Source organism: Emydura macquarii, unplaced genomic scaffold (genome assembly GCF_026122565.2).
Source record: "Emydura macquarii macquarii isolate MOO-44397 ecotype Brisbane River unplaced genomic scaffold, CSIRO-AGI_Emac_v2 contig_2452, whole genome shotgun sequence".
Classification (NCBI taxonomy): domain Eukaryota; kingdom Metazoa; phylum Chordata; order Testudines; family Chelidae; genus Emydura; species Emydura macquarii.
The window spans coordinates 1-21,581 of record NW_027132589.1 but is presented as its reverse complement, the minus strand read 5'-3'; the positions used below and the strand labels follow the sequence as shown (position 1 = coordinate 21,581).

Here is a 21,581-nt window from a genome sequence, read left to right as displayed (position 1 = left end):
TTATCATGTTATATTCAACAGGACAGTATTTAGAGGAAATGTTTGTGCAGTCATAGTGAGAATAATGAAATAAACCAAGTCTGATGTAATGTCATTTCAAGTTTGTTCTTTTCCCATTCAGGAAGCAGAACCCAGAAGAGAGGTGTGTGCTGCTTCCTAGTAGTGTTGACTTCCAAAGTGCTTGCAGGTAGGTGGGAATATTTTGAATGTACCTGGAGGTTCACTAGTGTACCCAGTTTATTTAATCTTTACCCTGAATTCAAGGAGTTAGGAGCATCCCCAGAAGAGGCAGGAAACCGCTCTGAAAGCTCTGTGCTACTTGTATTTTATTCCACTGTAACTGATTGCTGAATTAGAACAAACAGCGCCAACAGCAAAATGTATGATGATATGAGTTCTGCATAGAAATACTGCAAGATAGTTATGGATAAATAGGGCCTAATTCTCCATTGCCCTGTTTTTCACCAGTGGGACTCCATTGATTTCAGTGAGGTTATTCCATCATAAAACTAGAGGAAGGCTGTGGAGAATTAGTCCCCAGTATGATGCCGGCTGAAAGTAAAATTATTACAAAGAAGACGGTGCTAAGAAAAATGTATTTTATTTCTTATATTTTACACAGTTGTTTTTCGTACGACATTTGCCCATTGGTATGTTCCTTGCAGAGGAAACAGAAGACTTGCAAGCAGTCTGCAAACAAGAAAAAAGTGCCAGTGGAAATGTAAAGATTACAAAACATTTACATTCAAAATTGTTTTATTGCACTGCTAGCCCAGCCTATGTTAAGTCAGTAAATTCATGAGACTGTGTGTCAGATCCTCATCTGGTGTAACTGGCCTAACTCCATTGTCTTCAGTGGAGGTGTTCCAATCTGCATCTGCTGAAGATTAGCTCTGCTTGTGTACTATCGTATCCCTGCAGCACAGGTCGTTGTTTTATTCCTGAGATGTTTTTCTCTATATCTAACTTGTTTTTCTGCTTTGTATTTGTAATAAGAATTTACAGACAGTCATTTTAAAAAGCAACCAGTGCATTTCTATGGAGCATTTGACTGTCATCGCCCAATATTGTCCTCTAACCACATGATTACAAGAGCAGACTTCTTGGCAATTTGCACTATTTGTTGTTCCCAAATCTATAAAGGTTGGCCAATAACATAGGAAAGTGAAGACAAATGATGCAAGCTATTTAGACACTCGAGGCGATGTCTTTGTGGTACAGTCCTGCTGCTGCAAGATCCTCTTTAGTAACAGAAATCTGAGTTTTTACGGGGAGCAGAATCTGCCAAAGAAGAGGATGGTCTTAGTTTTATTATGCCTGATGAAGAAGAGGAAAGGGTGATCTGCTGCAAACTGAATGGCAGAAAGGAGACTTCGTGATGTCATGGAAGCTGCAGTGGCAGCTGCAGCCTCAGTGCCTTCCTCGTTGATCTCCACAAAGCACTTGTGAAAAACATGGTTCAAAACCAGATCGTTTTTCTCAGATATCCCTCTGAAATCAGCTCGGTCCGAACTGAAGGCATCTCGCATCCCCATGCTGCTCATAGTAGATTTGAGGTCATAACTCTCTTCCATTTTGATCCTGGGCAGATACACGTCCACTTCAGGTTTCTCCATCATTTCTGAGCTGGTCCATTGGGATAATTTCTCATACGTCAAGTCTCTTTCTAGCTACAGTTAGTTAAAAAAGAGAGAATCAAAAATTACACATTGAAAGTGAAACTTCCTAAACCTTGATGTCCTTCATAATCCTAAATGCAGGAACTGTAGAGCTGGTTTATAAATGCAATGACGATTACTGAAAAGCTTCTTACTAGTTTACAGCTCTCTTCTTCCACTGTAAAGCAGTGTGTTTTCATACAGCGGGTTAGTGCAGTAATGGGAAGATTTCAAACTGTCTTTAAAGCCAGAACTGATGATCATGGTCATCTGGTCTGACATCCTGCACATCGCAGGCCACGGAATCATACCCACCCACTCCTTCAGTAGGCCCATAACCTCTGGCTGAGTTAATTAAGTCCTCAAATCTTGATTTAAAGTTACAGAGAACCCAACATTTACTGTAAGGGAACCAGGTCTCATATTGCAGAGGAAGGTGAAAACTACCAGGGTCTGTGCCAAGCTAATCTGGAGGGAAATTTCTTCCTGACCCCATATAGTAAATACTTTCAGTGTTAAATATTTGTAGCAGTATAACAACAGAGTTCTGTTTATGTGATAGTAACCCAATTACTTTATTGTTGTAGCTGCTCAGCTTTTGGCATTCTAGCTGATCCAAATTCAACATACCAGAAAAGTCTGTGTGTTAATTAATTGCACTTATACATAGTCACTATGTTAGCTGAGTTGTTCTAAGTGACATTTTCCCTTATTTAAAATATTTATCATATGAAAACGCATGTGAAAACCAAGCCATCTAGGATTTCTTCAAGAGGGGAGCTGGAAAATAACAATGAAGCTGATGGCATTTCCATCATCCTTTCTTCTTGCAACTGATCCAGAAGAGTTTCTGCCCCGCTTTCCCCCAGCAAAACTCCAATTAAAGTTAATGGGAGTTCTGCCTGAGTAAGGACGGCAGGATCAGTACATTGGCACTGCAGGTTCCGGTGTCCTTACAGATACCTGCTGGGCAAACCTTCAAATATGTAGCGATTGTTTAGTATGAAGTATTCCCATCTATCCTGGCTTTTGCCAAGGATTCCAGCAGTCTCCGGTTTTGCCTTTCTTTCAGGATTTTGAGGCTTCTGAATCTAGGACTAGATGACAGCAAGAAGTGCATAGGTGTCAGGACCATGAAAATCTTGTTAATTTTCTAAAAGGTTCAGGTTCTCTGAGTGTTGGACAATGTTTTGGGTCTGTCGTTATTTTTTCCTCAGCCAGATTTTTTCACCAGTTCCTAATACAAGATTGTTGCCTGAATTACCATCAGACAGCAGCCATGTGAACATCTAGGGTATTAAAAACAATTGAATTCCCCTTTTTAATATGATCAGGGTTTTAATTTCTTTACCATTGCTAGGCCAGTGGTGTCATCACTGATGTCATCCGGTAGCAGTAAGAGCATCCTGAGGTCATTATGGACATATGGGAGCTGAACGATGTGCGTGCCCCTTGTTTTTATGTAGCTCCAATTAAATTTCCCTCTCTGGTACATCATCTACACTGGCTTAGTTGTGTTCTGCAACAAGGCAAAGGAGGACAACTGTCACTTTTAAAGGATCAGGTTAAAACAATATAGTTAAAAATTAAGGTTAAATTTTCTTGCCTGTGTTACTCGGTTACTGATACTTCAGTGTCTCAGTTTGACACTGAGGATATGTCTATTCTGCAATTTAAGCCTGGGTCTGAATCTAGGCTCAAGCCAAACCCCCCTTTCCCTCTCCCACACTGCAAATGTGCTAACCTAGGGCTCAGACATAAGGTCCAGGATCCTGCAGATCTGAAGGATCCCAGACCATGTTAAGCTGGAACCTAGAGTCTGAGCCCTATTGGTTTCCTGTGTGCACATGCCTCTGGCATGACTCAGGTCCCAGAAGTCCTCCTGTTGTATCCCAGAGTTCCCAGAGGCTGAGGAACAGGCTGCCACCACAGCGGCTGGAAGTGTCATTACTACCTGGCTGAGTGTGTTCCCATTTCCTGCTCCAGCTACTCTCTGCTGCTGTGTGGACCTTGCCTGGAGAAGAGAGCAAAGCTGATAGGTGGGAGCTGGCTCCCGGCCACTGGGATGTTGGGGGTCATCCCTCCTCCAGCTGTGCTGATCCGAGAGCTTTGCTGCTCCCTCTCCCTGCGGGGCTGTGCTTGGTCCCAATCTGCTCTCTGTCCCTTGCTCCCGGGCCCCCCATCCCCCCTGGGGCTGCGTGTGCAGGGGCACCTGGGCAGCAAGCACTGAGGCTGGTGAGTGGGAGCCAGCCCCAAAACTTCCCTGCAGCCTCCCGGGAATCCCTGAGCGGGGAGGCTCTTTTAAGGGCATTTGGTTTTCAAAAGTTTTTGCCATTTTGAATGAACCAAATTGCAACAAACAGCTGGTATTTCCCAGATTTCACAGAGAGAGACAGAGACACAGAGAGAATACCCCCTACCCCTGGCTTCCCTACCTTCTCTTTACCCCGGCACCCTGCTCCGTCAACTTGTGCCCCCTCCTTCACGGCGCTGTATCTTCACTATATTTTTCTAGGACAGAATGTGAACAATTCCAGCTCACATTAATGTGTGCTTACCATCTGGCCTCCTTCCCTGTTTATGGGTATTAGAAAGCACTTCTGGTTTATATGGGGAGAAATAAATTAACAGCTTAATAGACACTGAAATATCAGCCCAGTATGGGAGAGGCAGACGCGTTCCTGAGGTGGCTTCTTGCACTGTGCCACATTGACGATGTGGTGGTCAGTACAGCTGCTCCAGCTGGGGCTGGGCATTCTTCATGCCTCGTCTTCAAATATGGAACATCCTCCCCTATCCCTCACCTCCTTCCCTCTGCCCATTCTTAGTAAAAAATAACCCAACTCTGTTTACACTTCTGAACAAACCCGTATATTCATGGAAACATGCAATGATGAAACACACTTATTTTCCCTTTTGCACATCTGACAAACAGTCAAAGGAGCTTTACGTCCTTTATGGACTATGTAGGAGCTGCATGCTGATTCTGCAGAGCCGGAAGGCTTTTCAGTTCTTGGGACATATTAAAGTGTCTTCTCTCTTCCTCTTACGGAAATGTGAACGTTCAAGGTACCGCCCAGTTCAAGGAGGTTCTTTGTTAAAAGTGTGTGGGCGTTCACTCCATTTTCTTCTTTTATGGAATGCTTCCAGACTGCTTTGGGACTACCCAAAGACTTGTGTACCATTACTATATTGCAGTTTCTCCATTTTTCTAGCTCCTTGCTCGACAAGTTATTTTCTCTGAAGTATCAGGTGTCACTGCACCACCACTGCACCCTGTCTCCAAATGTACGCTACCACCCCCTATCCCAGTCGAGGAGATTTATTCTTTTATGAAAACATTTAAACAACCAGAACACAATCTTTAGTCAGTACCCGGTCCCCAGGCTTCAGGGTCACCCTCCCAGGGGTCTCTGACACTTCAGCTACTGACTGTTTCTTTGCCTCAGCCAGCTTTCCTCCCCGCCTTGGAGAAGCAGCCACAGGGTTTCTTCCCTGATCTGCCCCTTGCTTGAGGAACTCACCATATGAGTTAGCTCCATTCCTCTGTGGCCTTTGCTGCTCAGGGCTCAGTTTGCCTCCATCCATCCTCCCCCACCCCCCAGAGCTGCCTACTAGCAGTGTTTTATAGACCCAGGTGTAACCCAGCCCTCTTTAATTAGCTGGATTAGGTTCACCTGCTCCAGGCCAGAGGCTCTGTGCTTAGTCTATCCGCAGAGAGCAGCAAACCTGTGACAACAGGAATCTAGTGATTGGAGCTCTGGGTGGCTCATTTTCTTTTGATTCAGCCCAATGGGCTCTGCAAGCTCTTCCAAATTCATCAACACGTACCTCTATATGCTAGTTATTTTCAGATTCTATAATGTCCAGAACCTCCGTTTTATTGTCACATCCACCATTTTCCTGATATCAGCCATTTCTTTACACATCTCTTTTTGAGCTTCTGCATTGCTAATTGTTTGCTAAGTCACATCAACTGTTTTAATAGTTTGTCTTGGAATCAACAGTATACTTTTTTTTTTTAACTCACCCATAGAGTGAAGTATGAATTATGAGGAGTTTTTAATGGTCTTAATGAAATCTAATTTCCATGTTGGAGCCCTCAGAGAAGCTGGACCTCAATACCATCCTCTCCCCTTGCGTCATTGGGTTACTTGGGCATCAGCAGAAGAATTGCACTGAGTGCTGATGCTGTGGACTGTTTCAGCTGATTTCTAGCTCTGGATGGATCTTTTGCTCATATTTATAAATACATGATAATCAAATGGATAGTTCATAAAAAGAAGAACTTGAAATCAGGTTAGGACAGGCTTTTTGGAGCATGGCATTCGTAGGACCAGTCAGAAATGGTGCCCATCTCACTTCACAAAAACGGTGAGCCCTTCAGTCTACATTACTTTAGCTTACTGTAACGGCGTCTTTATTTTTAAAAATATCGTGGCAGGGGGAAGGGAGCACAGAGAAAAGGCACACACTAGCAAAGTGTGTGTGGTGAGACAAACTAGGAATATGTAGCATGAAGCAAATAACGAAGCATTATTTGAGCTACATTCCTATGTCAGGAGTCTGCTCTTCCATTTTCCAAGCAGTGGTTTGAATTTACTGGCACTCACAGTAGCCTCTCTTGTGGACTTCAAAGAAACCAAAAAGTCAGGAAGGCATTATTGCCATTAGAGCTGTAACAAGTGGTTTGTGGGAGAATCAAAATGTAGGAAGCAAGAACCTCTCCAACCCCCCGCAATTACCCCCTAATTATCTTGGCTAGACATTGGCAAATTCACCAGTTGTCGGGCGGATGCCAAGCAATTCTCAAGGCTGCCACTCTTATTGTGTTCACATGGTAAGAGTCAGATGTTCATTTTAAAAGGGGCTCAGTCAGGAATCCTCTCCTAAACTCTCTAGTGGGCAGGAGAGATAACAACAGTCCTATGTGGCCTCATTGTCTGATATAATTAAAGTTGCAAAACTAACACTAATCCTCTGTTTTGAGACAAACATCTTTCTGAAGCATTCAGACATTGAACTGAAGTTTTCCATGCTTAGTCTCTGTCAAAAGGTGACTTTTCTTGTCATTTTTCTAAAAATTAAGTAAATATCTTTGGCTCTTTTGAATCTGAGAGGATTTCTACTTTCAAAGATCTGTGTGAGGGTAACTCAGAAATGTTGGTACTTTGAAAATTCAAATTCAGGCCTAGTTCTTTCCTGCTCTTATAAGTAATGTTACTCACATGAATAAAATTACTCAGACACATAAGTGTTTGAATAATTGGGTCCTCAACAGACAGTTGGGTCAGATTCTTGGACCCTAACTCACTCCAAGTAGTAACTTTCTTACAGAGTCAGAGTAAGGCCCCAATCCTGCAAACACGTGCTTAATTTCATGCAGATGAGTAGTGCCACTGAATTGAATTCAATGGGACTGTTCACCTGTGTAAGGTTAAAGACATATATAAATATCCGTTGTATCAGAGAACTTGAGGTGCCAGAATTTGTCCCAAACCTGAAATTTTTTCAAAGGTGTGAATCTTTGGGCATATAGGACAGAGAATGCACAGCGACAGTTTGTCAGTTGTTGGTCAGATAAAGATGGATACAATGTAAATGCTTATTCAGCTAGTGTAGAGATTTGTTTCTAGTCTTCATTAAAATCCTCTTTCTAGTCCTGCCTGTGCGTTATGTCAGTGGAATCGTGATGAGGGGGTTGTTTCTACATTTAATTACTTTGCTGCTGAGATGTATTTTTCAAATGAAGCCTGTTTTTACTGTAGAGAACAACTACAAAAATCTAGAAAAGCTGCAGTTTAAAGCAGTCATTGGAAGAAAAAATTAGCACATTACTGTTGAGAATTGAAGTTGAAATTCACTACTACCAATATCAGGTCCACGCAAAATACATTAGGACAGTAATACCTTTTTCTCTTTAAATGTAATAGGGTCACTTGCCCTGTCTGCTGTTTCTGAATCTCCTATTGACCAAGATATAGGAAAGTGAAGAAAAAGTATTTAGACATTCAAGAAAATAACCTCGTGATACTTTCATGCTTCTGCAAGATCCTGTTTGGTAACAGCAAGTTACACTTCTTAAGGGGCACAGAGGTCTGCTAAAGAAAAGGGTGGTCTTGGTCTTGTTATGCTTCATAAAAAAGAGAGATAAGTGTTCTGCTACAAATTGTGTGTTGGCACCAGACCAATATGGCACCATAAAAGATCCAATGGCAGTGTCTTGTAAAATCAGCTTGGTGTGGATTGAAAGCATCTTTCATTCATGTACAGATCAAAGTGGATTGAAATAATACCTGCTTCCAACTTGATCCCCGGTGGATGCATGTCTGCTATAGCTTTCTCCGTCACTTCTCTGCTACTCCGCTTGGAAAACAACTCATTAGCCAGTTCTCTTTCTAGCTTCAGTTATAAAAGACAGTGAGTAAATCAAAGATGGAAAACATAACATATTGGCCCTGTCTACATTAAATATTGTTTTTTTTGCCTTAACGTGACTATTCTCTACAAATACACTAATGCTGTTTGAAAATACACTGAAAATCAATGGAAAACTCATTGCCAGCTTTATTTACTTGTCCCTGTATTTTGGAAAGCATTGAGTTCTCTTTCAGTATACAAGGTGTGAAATTTTGAATAACCTGTGGTTTTATTTGTAAATATATGAAATAAGAACAGTTCTAAATACAAGCCATTTGCATCAGTAAAATCTCCAGAATATATTGTGTGTCTGGTGAGCCATGTGCATAGCCTTCCTCCCAAACTCTTACCCCAACAAGACTAGAGGAAATCATATTGTACACCTAAACTGATATCTGGAACTTGAATAGCTGGAGAGGTTTAAATATAGACAGTATCTGGCATTCTATTCCCCTGGACAGATGGAATGCAATTTTCACCAATATTTTGTCCAAACCCAGAGCTAGAGCAGAATTTACAGTTTGCTCCTGTCTGTGCAGTGGACTAATGCTAATCCAATCAAATTCCCAATTTTAGGGTGTTTGAAAGATGGTCTAATAGAGTTTGGGATGAACAGATGATTAAATGGGCTAAAGAAGGTGGATTTGGAGAGGAACAGTTTTGGTTAATTTTAGCACCTGTTCAGAGCCTGACCTCTAGTGGCTGACTTGGTTTATCACAGATATGACTTTTCCGGATACTTCAGTCTGAGTCTCAGTGCTAGGTTATGGGAACTTTCCTGTTTATATGTAACAACTTGGAACAAGGAGTGTTTTCTGTTTAATTGTACTGCAGTAGTGCTCAGACAACACATCCTGACTGTGGCAAGTGCTATCACACACTGTCCTTTTAATCCTATTAAAAACGTTTAGGAGGCTAAATCAGTACAATTAATTTAAGTAGCCAAACTAGTTATTCAAAGTGTTGCACAAGTCATTTCCTAAAATTTTACAAGACATTAGATGTCTCAACACTATTCTCCTTAATTTAGGGCGATGAAAATTTCTCATACTCTCAGCTCTCTCAAAAATTGCATATTTTAAAGTTAAAATGGAAAATGTTGCGGTTCAAGTCCTGTTTGGCCCTGGCAAAATGTTGATTCTAGGCTGCTTCATTTTTGTTTTCTTTCCCTGATAGTTCCAGAAGTGGGGGCAAGAATTCCTTTTAAGCACAAATTGTTATTGTATGGGCAGCCTACTTTTCAGTTTAGATTTCTTTGCCAAAATTTGTGATAGGGTAATCATCTGTCTGAGGCTGAGATGGCTCATCAATTATTCCCTTAATAGTAATTCTTGGAAATGATAATGTGTCTTTCAGTCATCTAGCCTCAGTTATAGCTCTTATTATAAGAGCTTTGGACTAAAACATTACTGACACTTCACTGTGACTGCTACTATTAGATATAGAGCTGGAATAACTGGGATTTATTAAGGGAAAGAAATACGTGGACAGTGTGTCCATTTTTCTTGGCTCCTTCATTGGATAATTGTTGTGGCAGGATACAGTGAAAATGGATTGGTTCAAAAAATGTCACTTTGTACAGAAAATAGTATTTCTGGGTTGAATGCTTCCCTGCGGAAACACCTACCAGCAGGGTAGAGCATCACTGCAACGCAGGACTCTTTAAAATGACTAGCATTTAATGTAATTTTCATTTGCTAACTCAAGTGAGCACTGAAAGATTTCCAAACGTCTAACAGACGTGTGTAGAGTACAAGTGGAGAAGCTGCCGGTTAGTCTGCTCGCTGGGCCAAGGAAAGTGGCTTTGTGTTTAATACATTGCTAAGAGAGTCCAACAATCTCAGTTGAAATAGACACAGCCACTAGCAGTGCAAAGTGTTCCCATTCAAATCTCTTTAAACAGTGCAAGCCAGAACTTTTTTTGTTGTGCTAACACCCAGAGGCCCCAGTCAGGATCTATTCATACGTATAGGACCAGACAGCCCCGGGCCAAAAGTGCTTACAACTTGTAACAAAAACTGCTGTACAAATACGGTTAGTAATACCAAGGTTCCTTTCTTTGTTTTGTAGAATTCTGTATTCAGCTTCTTTGTTACCTGCAAAAATAAGTCCCTTCAACGCCCTCTCTGCTTTTTCTATTTACTTCCTTCCCTTTTAAATTACACATCTGACATGGCTTTAGATTCATCCTGAAGCTCTGATCCAGTGCTGTTCCTAAGCATGCAGATTGAATCAGTGTCAGTATTTTTGTTACTTAAGCAACTCTCAATACGCTGGGTGGAGTCTGTTTAAATTTTCAAAAAATACAAGTCCTCTTGGGGCTCAGACCAAGCAAGTGAAAATCCAGCCCTAAAGGAAATAAACAGCAAGAACCGTCTCAGCCTTAAGTGTTCACTCTGCTGATAGTCACACTATTATTCTGTAGTTCAGCTAATAATGGGAGGAGAGCAGGAGTGAAATAGACAGACCAGAAAGATTCCTAAAAAAATACAGATAAATGCTATGATTTGTAGATGAGATCAGCTGAATATCCAGATCTGGTGCAGTCAGTTCCTGCCACTGCTCTTGGTTACTGACAAAGAGCAGTCAAAATACAATTAATGTGCTGAGAAAAGAAACAGAAAGGAAATACAGCACTATATATCCAGTTGCTGTTCATAATGAAACTACCAATATGTTGATGCCCTCAGTGTTAATTAATTGTTTCTTTATTAAGGGGAGGAGAGTCTTCCAAAGAAAAGAAATATGTTGGATTTTTTGTGATGTATGAAGCAGAAGAAAGGATGATCAGCATGAAGCACTACAGGAGGTATGTAAGAGGTTTTTACGATAACCGCTCCAGTGGCACCTGCTGCCTCAGTGCCCTCTTCATTAATATAGACATAGGACTGATGGATTAATTCTGATACATTCGGGCCCCCTTCTGTAGATATGCCAGAGGGATCAGTTGCATGAGTAAATTGGTCAGCCATATCCAAAGCTGTTAAAATTGATTTGAGACTCTGTTGCTCCTCCAACTTCATCCGGGGTAGGTATACTTGCACTTCTCTCTTTTTCATGTTAGTAGAACTGGTCCACATGGTTAATTTCTCAAAGGTGATTGTACTTTCAGGCTATCAAGACAAAAACAGGGATATCAGAATCATGCAAATATGGATCAAAAGCTGCAAAAAACTGAACCAACTGAGGGAAGGCAGCTAATGAATGCATCTATGTTGAAAGCTGTCTTTCACTAATCTGGACGTAAATTACTAAATTTAGTAATTGTAATCTGCCATGTGTCCAGATCTGCTCCTTAATAACCACACAGCAGTACTTCTGAGTTATGCATGTCAAGTATTTTTCTTAGATGCTTATTCAGCCCCTATGTAAGAGAAGCCATGGGATTTGATGAATTAAACTATGCCCTCACTTACATCATTTTATCTCTGTTACCCTAATAGATTTGGTCCTTTGAGACCCATAATCTGTTTGCAATAGAACTCAACTCTCCACATGGCAGTGCAGAATTAATAAGTTGGTCTATCTTCTTCTTCTTCTTCTTCTTTTTTAACTAAAAGCATCTTTCTTTTTATGTCGCAACACAGCCTCTGTGACAGAATATGTCCCTGTGTTCACATGCTACACACTATTGTAAAAATCTTTGTACAATGTATGTCTTGTGAGGTATCATTTAAAAACTCAAAACTTGCTGATCAATAATATCATGGCAAAGTGCCCAGAGCAATATCATAAGTATGAACATAAGCTGAAATCATAACTAAAAGTATGTTTTCCAGATAAGTCTGAGGAGTGGCCAAACCAGTTCCTGAGAGACAAAGAGCAAGCTGATGCTTCAGCCAGTTAAAGAAGGCTGATGGACCATTACCTGCTAAGTGGCCATTCTTTGGCAGGAAAGGGGGCAGGGGGCAAAAAAAAATCTACATTTTAGCAAAGAAACAGCATGGAGTTCTCTTCCACATAGACTGCTTGTTGCCTAGCTCCCAGCTGGAAATGCTTCTCAAAGGGGGGACAGGACTATAAAAAGAAGGGGCAGCCACCCTCTCTCTCTCTCTTTCTCCTTGCCCATTGTATTCTCTGCACCTGAAAAGACAAAGGAGGCAGCCGCTGCACTCTGGAAGAGGGGTCCTGGCCTAAAACCTTTGGTCAGTAAGACTGCTGAAAACGTATGGTGAGAAAACTTTGCTTTGAATTCAATATAGTTTGTTAAATTAGGCACCAGTAAGCATTTTGTCTTTATTTTTCTTGTAACTGTTTCTGGCTTTTATGTCTCATTATTTGTACTCGTATAAAATCTCTCCCTTTGTAGTTAGGAAGCTTGTTGTTGTATTGTTTTATATAGCCCGTTTGTACAAGTTGAAGTGTCTGGGTAACTCCATTTGCGGTAACAAGTTGTGTGGATATTATTCCCTTAAAGGAATCACGTATTTAATAAACATGTGCTGTCCAGAAGAGAGCTGGGCACTACAGAACATTTGTTTCTAGGGGAAAATCTGGGACTGGTAGTGTGCTGAGATCGCCCTGTGGTAATCCTTAAAGTCGGTAAGAGCCAAGGTGTGGCTGGCTGGCTGCAGCACACTCAGGCATGGCTGGGAGTGACTTACATGCTAGAGGCTGTTTGTGAGCAGTCCAGGTTGGTGGCTAATGCAGTAAGGGCACCCAGGGTGACAGAGTAGGGGTGAAACAGCTACTCATTGGTCTGGATTATACCCTGGTATGTCACAGCATGATCCTTATTACTTTGTTTGTGGACTAATTTCTGTACTTCAGCTTGTGAACAGCTTGAAAGATAATTGTTGAGAGATAACATTTTGTGTGAAAACTCCATCATAAATGTGCATTTGCCAACACAGACTTTCAACATATGCAGTACAGTGGCATTTGCTCTTTGTTAACCTATTGAATGAAATGAATACAGTGCATCATCAAACTTAACTTAAAAACTACAATAGCATATAGTAAAGCCAATATATATTGTTTGACCAGCCTTACTGTATGTCAGTATACAGTCATGTAGGAAATTAGACCTCTTGAAAGCCAAGGCACATGGACAACAATTGCTTTGTTATGAAGAACCCTTTCTGTGCTAGATAGGACTCGTTCCAATCAAACAGATGCTAACACCGAATGCTTAGCCCTTGTGATTGCTGACCTCATGTAAGCCTCCTTATTTGCCTACACAGCTATCACATTGCCAAAGTCCAAATCTGTACTTTGTGAATTGTTTCAGGATACCTTGTCTATGGAAGACATTATAATGAACAAGTTATATTCCATTAAAGACTCTCTTGAGGTAACTTCTAGGGACTGACTGAACTTTATCTCATCAAGGCCAGAGACATCGTTTGCTAGCAGTATGATCATGCTCATTTGTCTGTTAGCATCTGGGAGTTCCAGAATCTGGATCTTCTCTGTCTCTATGCAGGCAAATTAAATTAACCAATGTGATGCAGCATCTGCACAGCTTTGCTCACTTGCTGAAAAATAAATGTGAGAAAACATGTTTTTAAAAACACAAGCCCATACGTCTGCTTAAAACTAACTGAATAATATCTTAGAACAAGACTCTTTCTGAGAGATCCTTTGGTCTCATTTTTCTTGGATGCACATTTATATTGGTAGGACATAGTATTAGGAATGTAGTTAATAGGAAAGTTCCCTATGAGGACTACAATGCATTGAGAGAAAGATGACCTGAATAAATCTGAAGTAAAACTGGATCTGGTATAGTTTCTAGACTGTGGTCTTTTTGGAGCCTACAATATGATAGGTAAATCTATTGAAAGTAATAGGTGTATTCATGTATCATGCCCGATTCAAAGGCATTTCTTTGGTGTCTTCTTACTTAAATTCCTTCTCCCACTTTCCTTTGAAGTAAAAGGCATTAACTAAGACCAGCGCAGTAGACGTCACCACAGAGCCTGGACTAAGCACATTTTTGATCAGATCTTTAGCAGAGAATAAGGGAAGAAAATACCATAATATGTGTTATTTTGACAATTTGCTAAATTAAGTATAGTGATTTCGTTGATTGGTTTTTGTTTTTTGTGGATTTTTTGAAGCTATGATCTTTCATCTCAGAGTTTGCATTGCTGTTGTGGCCCCGTTTCCATCTTTATAAAGAATGGTAGTTAGAATTCTAATCAGATTGCTGGAGCCTGGTGGGTTAGTTAATACAAACCTATTAAATCTGTACCACTGGCATGATATTTCTGAAATAAAATGAGGGATATAATGATTAATTCAGGCAAGTCCTATAGCCCATGTTATACAGGAGGTCAGACTCCATGATCACTGTGGTCCCTTCTGGATTTATAATCTATGAATATCTGATTATATTGTACCCAGTAAAACTGACAAGGAGTTCTAAGTATTAGCTGACAGCTCTGTTATCCCAGAAATTATCACTATCCCATATAAGTAATTAACCATCCTTCTAATTTACACAGTCACTCAAAAAAGGTAGGTTACAAATCTGATTTCCCTAGATTCCTCAGTATATTTGTCTTTTTCTGCCCTCTCAACTCTGATCCTGCCATGAGCACTACATAGACACAAAACTTAGTCCACGCAGACCTAGATCCATGGAAGACCGCAGATCGTAAGCTTTTTTGGGTGGGGATTCCCTTTCTGTTGTGTCAATAACTAACTGCTACCCCGCTCGCTCCATTTCCTGATCTCGGGTTTGACCCTTGGGTCTGGCTCCTAACCACAGACTTTAGCTCGACCCTTGGCTCTGGTACACTGTTTCTGTCTTCTGGTTTTACCTTGGGCTTTGGCTCCTGACGACTGACTGTGGCTCTGATCCCGGTCACTAGGCCTGCTGCCCACTCTGGCCACTAGGTTAGACCACCCTCATCTGGGTCAGCTGACCAGTACTCCTTTCTAGGCAGTCATTTTCCATTTTGTATTTGTGCAATTGATTGTTCCTTCCTAAGTGGTAAGTGTTTTAGGAGTGAGGAAAAGGAATAGACTGGTGGAGAAGAGGGAGGATGAGAAGAAGGTGGTGCTCTGGTGGAGGAATAGAGGAAGCTGGTGGGGAAAAATCCCAGATAGTGGACCTGTTTTCTCCTGCTTCCATGTGTCTCCTTTATCTCTGTTACAACTCTCTGTCCTTCCCACTATCCTCAACCCTCTGATTTATCCTTCTACAGTTGCCATTGCCATCTGACCATCCCCATGGCCCAGCTGTCACAATTTTCACCACACTTCCTGTCTTCTCCCGAACTTCCAGAAAAAAAGAAAATAAAATGGGAGTTAACAGGTCCATATTTCTAAAGGAATCATGAATATTTTAGTTCTTCCTTTAGTTTGGATCCCAGATCTTAACCATGCCACTTCCCCCTTAAAGCTATTTAATATGCAGTGTCATTGTATCATGAATGTCCACTACAGGAGGAAACCCTTTCTCTTCCTGATTTTGAAGTTTCATCACACTTCAGCATTCTAATCAATGATGGTAACACAAAAGAAATACAAGCCAATATCTGGCCTGTCCTTACCATTTGTCTGGCTTTCCACTCATGTGTTAAGCAACACTCTGGCTTCTTCAGCAGCATTTATAAAATCAAAAATTTCCAGGTCTACTTTGTACAGTTTCTTAGTACAACTTAAGTATTGTGCTAAAGAGAGAAATTACATTCAACTGGTTACTCAGTGTCTTAAAAGAAATTCAGATTGTAAAATGAATGTGAGTAAAAGAATCACTGTCTTTTAAAATGGTGCTTGGTATCCCATTTGCTCTATTCCTTTCTTAATGGAGCTGATTATTAGAGCTGGGTGGGAAACATTTTCTCATCGCAAAAGGGACAAAAAAATCAAATTCACAAAAAATTTCGAAGCTAAAGAAACTGCCCAAAACAAAAATCGGTGGGAGGGAGGGGCTGTGCGAGTCATTTGAAATATTGAAATTATCAAAATGTGTTTTGTTTCCATTTCAACCGTTTTGAAACTACAATTAGTTTATTTTTAAAAACAGTCATTTTGAATCATTCCCAGGCTGAATCATTATATGTTAATGGTCTCAAGGGTTCACAGGCTTCTAAGAGGTGGGAACAGAATCTGGAAAGATCATTGGTCATCCAATTGCACTCCCTTTGGTCTGGGCATTTCCTTAATGGCACTCAAAAAGTCTCTCAGTGTGCCACCAAATCCCTCAGAAGTCAGCAAATGTCCAGAGTAGAGGACTTCAGTTCTCCCTTTCAGCTTGTCTGCATTCAGCCTAATATTCCACTCCCAGCACCTGCTTAGGAGTTGTCATAGCTTGCTATCAAGGTTTTGGATTGCCTCTGCCTTAACATCTCCTTCCACTGCAATAAGAATGTTACCAACTACACTTTGAGGTGCCAAGTTCAATTTACACCGGAACACTTCTGGGGTGGGGCTGGTGCCCATAGACATTTGTATTCATGGCACCTGCCAAAAGGTGTGACAAAGGTTGTCAGGTGGCTGGATGGCTCATCTAGCTCAATACACGAGAACCCATTCTTGACATCACAGGCAGTGAATAATTCAATACCTGGATAATTCAATGTCCTCAATCATTGGCAATGGCTAGTGACTTTTTTCCAATGATTTGGGATCCATGCACATCCTCAGTTTACCTGTTGCTTTTCTCACCACAGCTAGGCAGCTTATCCACTCATGTTAGTTTCTATGGGTGTAATGATGCCTCTTTGTAAGCTTGCCAGATTCTTCTTCAGTGACTTCACCAGAGGTAATGAAACTCTGCATTTCAGTCGTTTCCTGGGCTGCATGTGGGGATGTATTTCTAACTCCAGCTTGCCTTCTAGGTGTCCATCTCTTTGCCTTATGTCCTTGTATCCTGTTAGAATGCTGGACAGGGTGCACGGTGACTGATATCTCTCCTCTCTCAAATAAAGGATATTCTGGTGTTGTGCTAAGATCAAATCCATGGTTTACATTGCCCTGCTGTCCAGCAGTGTGTGGTAGTCCTTTGGGCAAACAAGGAACAATAAGTTCCAAGCAACCTCTTGTTTTAGTGGATTTCTTATTGACCATCTGTATTTTCTCACTGGCTCCAAATGGTTTTATTGTACATAACCACACCTAGTCACATTTCTGCAGTCTAATAATTCTGTTTATCGCAGCTGATCTACCCTACAAAGTTAGATCAGCTTAGCTGATAAAATTCACACTCTGTGCAATGTAGTTAAGCCTAACTAAACCCCAGTGTAGACACTGCTAGGTCAACAGAAGAATTCTTCCATCAACCTAGTTACTGCCACTCAGAGAAGTGGGTTTACTACAGCAATGGAAGAACCCCTTTTGTTGCTCTAGCGAGTGTCTAAACCAGTGGTTCCCAACCTTTTCTCTTCCATGGCACACCCTGATACCTTTAATTGTTTTCAGGCATATCACCCTATCATCTCCAAATGAGCTCATGACATTCATGAGCCAATCCAGAACTCTTCAAGTAGTTTTTCAAAAAATTCCATGGCACACCTGCTCAGGCCTGATGGCACATTGGTTGGGAAACACTGGTCTAAGCGACAGCACTACAGTGGTGCAGCTACAGCTGTAGCCTTTCTAGCATAGACATGGCTTCTGTGTTCCAGTCAATCTGGCTGGAATGGAACTGGTCATTGATCTGCTGGCACAGCTGCAAACATGGCAATGAATGGCTGGCAGCCTTTTCAGTGTTACAAGTTCCTCCGTGCTGCCTGTTTCCTCTGTTTCGGGGTGCTGCTTTGTTTGCATGTTAATCACACACTCTTCTTTATTGTGTCTCTTTCTAGACTGACCATTGCCACCAGATTTCATCACGTTTGGGGTAATAAAATGAGAAGATCCATGTTTCTAAAACTATATTGCTCTTTTTTAAGAGAACTGTTTACAGAGGTGTGTGATGTTGTGTTTAACCCACACAGGTGGTGGAATGGTTAATGTGGGCCAGAGAGACCAATACACACATGTGGCAGCACTTGGAGGCATGGGCTTGGCTGAGTTAAAGATGAGTCTCAGCTGGCGGAGGATGTGGGTGATTTCTATAAAGGGAGGAAGCCCAGAGTAGAAAAGGGCTACAGGGAGAAAGACTACAGGTTTCTTCCCATTTCTCAGGGTAACAGAGCACAGAGGAAGTTCAGGAGGGAGTTTTCACCCTGGACTTGATGGAAGATGGAGCAGGGGGAAAGGGCACTCTTGAAGTGGGTCTGAGAGAAGGCCACCCCACAGGCAGAAAGCCTTGGGAGGGACTGGAGTTGAGGATTCAAATGGGGCAAGATTTAAGGAGGGTAGTCCCTGAAAGTCAACAGTCTGAGGAAGAATGGAAAGTTGCAGCAGGGGGGAGACATAGGATGGTTTTAAATTTCATGCCTGGAAAAAAAGCGAGATGTTGCTTTTATGGACATTTGTGTTTTGCTTTTGGGCTGGGTTAACAGACTCCAGGAAGAAGCCCTGGGGCTGCTACTATGGTAGAAGTGTGGGGTGGAAGAGGAGTCTGGGTGGGGTGGAAGATGGCAGATTGATGACCAGTATTTTGTAGGTCACTGTCCATGTGGCACACGGCAACTCTGGAAGGAGAGAGACTCTAAAGTGACCTGGCAGGAAAGCAGATTCATGAGAAGAGAGACCTCCCCAGCGCCAGAGCAGCTGTTGGCAAGGGGTGCTAGATGATAAGATGCTACACCACACCCAGCCACAAGGGGTGCACCTGCAGTGTGTGCAACTGCAGCTAGCTTTCCAGCTCTATGCACAGACTGGCTCAGTTCCTAGAGGGTTGTTACAAGCCCTAATTTATGGGCAGGAGTCTGCTTTTTAGCTTCTTACCTCTTATGTACTGAGTACTTTGTAGCTTACAACCTCTTTCTTTTGCACTTTTTTCAGGGGACATAAATCATGCTAAACACTGGTCAAGGTAGATTATATTGGTTTATTAGAGAAACCATGATTTATGACTCCCTGTATCAAGGTGCTGTGGCCTTCCTCGGAGCCTGGGCCCGAGGAAAGGTAACGACGCCCCTGTTGGGCAGATCAGGGTCAAATACCCTGAGAGCAAATACCCTGGGAGCAGCAGGGCGGAGCCAGGCCAGGAAGGGGAAGTACAAATGGCCAGCCTAGCAGCTCTGTCAGGAGGAAACTGCTGCAGGAAAAGGATGTGCCTTCCCCAAGGCCTGACCCAGGCCCCATGGCTGTGCAGTGCAAACACCCCACTGACTGGAGCCTCCAAGGGCTGCCCAGGCCGCTGGGCTCTAGGGACTGGGAAGAGCTACCAGAGAGTGCTGACTGGGAGAAACCCCCTGAGGTCAGCCTCGACCTAGAGGAGCTGCCCATCACCACGGACCTATGGGAGCTGCCTGAACCCGTTGTGCCAGAGGACCCCCTGGAATCCTCTGGCCTAGAGAAGCTGCCCTCCGCTGATGGCTCCGAGGAGTTCCCAGACCTGCTGCTGGCTGACGATGAGGGACTTGTATGACTCCCGCTAGCTGTCTACCCAGTGACTTGGAGGAAGACCCCTGGCTGCAGGTACTCGGGTGCAGGGTGGGAGGAAGTAGCCCAGGGACAGCTGACTGTAGTGTGGCTGAGTTTGTGTTTGAACCAGTCAGCGTGTTGCAGCTGGAGCCCTGCTGACCCAGTGGCAGAGTCTCTTTGCCACTGAGAGGGCCCTGGGCTGGGATGCAATGGAGTCGGATGGGCCTGCATCCCCGTTCCCTAGCCACCCCGGGAGTGCTTGGCTCCTCTGAACCTGCCTGCCCCGCCCCACCTGAAAACCGGGGGCAGCAGACTGCTTAACTTCCCCACCTGCTTGAGGGCCGTGGGCTATAGATTGCTTCACCAGCCCTGCCCTGCTTGAGGGCTGGGGGCTACAGACTGCCTTCATAGCTCTGCCCTGCCTGAGGGCCAGGGGCTATAGATTACTTTGGATAGCGTGCCCCGCCTCTGGGTCGGGGCTAAAGACTTGTATCCCGCCAGCTTTCCCTCATAGAACAAGGCGCTGTGGCCTTCCTCAGAGCCTGGGCCATGTCACCAGCCTATACTCCCCATTTATGATTAGGAAACGGGAGTATAAAGCTGGAAAATTAAACTAAGTAGCACTGCCAAAATATCAATATTTATTATTAGTACTCACTTGTCTACTTAAAAATGATTAGAAAAAGTCATATGTTAGAGCCCTGCTTAAGGAGAACATCCGTATTCAGGACAGCACATAAACACTTGCTAAGCACAGTGGGCATAAGTACACACCCAAGTGCTGTCTGGAACAGGGGTCTATATAATGTCTATTACCAATGACCTTCTGTAGTAGCGTTATACACTTACTACTTCCGTCTTACGACATGCAGACAGGTACATCTTCAGCTTCTGTTTGGCTTATTTTCCTGTCACAGGAAATGACAAACCATTTAGCAATTTATTGAATGCTTTAGTTGATAGCTGTATAGATGCATTGCAGTGTTATGGGTTCAAATGTCAGAAGCAAAATACATTTATTACTTCACCAAAGAAAAGCCATACATTTACAATCTTGAGAGCACTGCAGAAGTACAGTTATTTTTCCCATTTGCCCTTTTTGAAGAGAATTAATTACAATTTAGATTTTTCTGAAGAGACTACAACATTTTCTAATTTCATTTTAAACTTTAAACGACTGATAGGAAATAGCGATATGAAATTTGGATGATCCCAAGTTTCTTGTCACAATAGTCTGACAGCTGGTGGCAAACAGCTGGATTTAGTCAAATTATAACTAATTAAATTATTTTTGAAAAACTGCTAATGCAACTGTGATGCTCCCCAAGGGTGCCCAGGGTTGCGAAGCACTTCACCGCCACCTACCCCTAGCGAGAAGTAGTCTTGTCTGTGCCTGCTGTGGGTCAGCTACTTGAAGCCTCTGGCCACACAGCGGCCTCCGGGCCCTGGAGGCCTTGTTCTCTCTGCATAAGTAGTGATAGACACACATCAACCCTCAAGTCCTCAGAGCGTTCCCAGCAGTTTCCGGTCCCTTATCCACTGAATGCTCAGTCACAATATTACCAGACCTGCCATTTCGCAGGAATGGTACACACTAGCTTGCAACACTCAAGTCAGTAACATCACTTTACTTAACATCACAGCACTTAGATATATTTATAGTAAAAACAAGAATAAGTTTATCATCAAAGGCTAAAGATTCAAGTGATGGTGAGGAAGGATAGTGGAATCAAAGGGTTACATGTAAAACAAAATAACATGCTTTGTATAGACTAGCTAAACTTAAGTAGAAGGTTAAATGCAGGTGTCAGGAAGTACAAAGTTCCCACAGCATTCCTAACTCACTCCCTGCTTGTAGGAGTTTGTATCAGTGTACAGTGTTAACTTTATATTCAGGTACTAACAGGTCAGACTCTGTTTTCCAACTCTTCCTTCTCTCTCTTCTCCACATCATGTTGATCAGTGCCTTCCTCTACAATAGTCCTACTCATTTCAGCAGGATTACATATGAAGTAAGCACAACTCTGCGAGTAAAGGTGTACTTCTGTATTGTAATTTAAATGAATTACTACT

The 21,581-nt window shown here is 42.4% G+C and overlaps 1 pseudogene; it reads right to left on the bottom strand.

Annotated features, from left to right (window-relative positions):
- Positions 1-585: 585 nt before the first annotated feature.
- Positions 586-18,930, bottom strand: LOC137162682 (uncharacterized; annotated as a pseudogene).
- Positions 18,931-21,581: the final 2,651 nt, after the last annotated feature.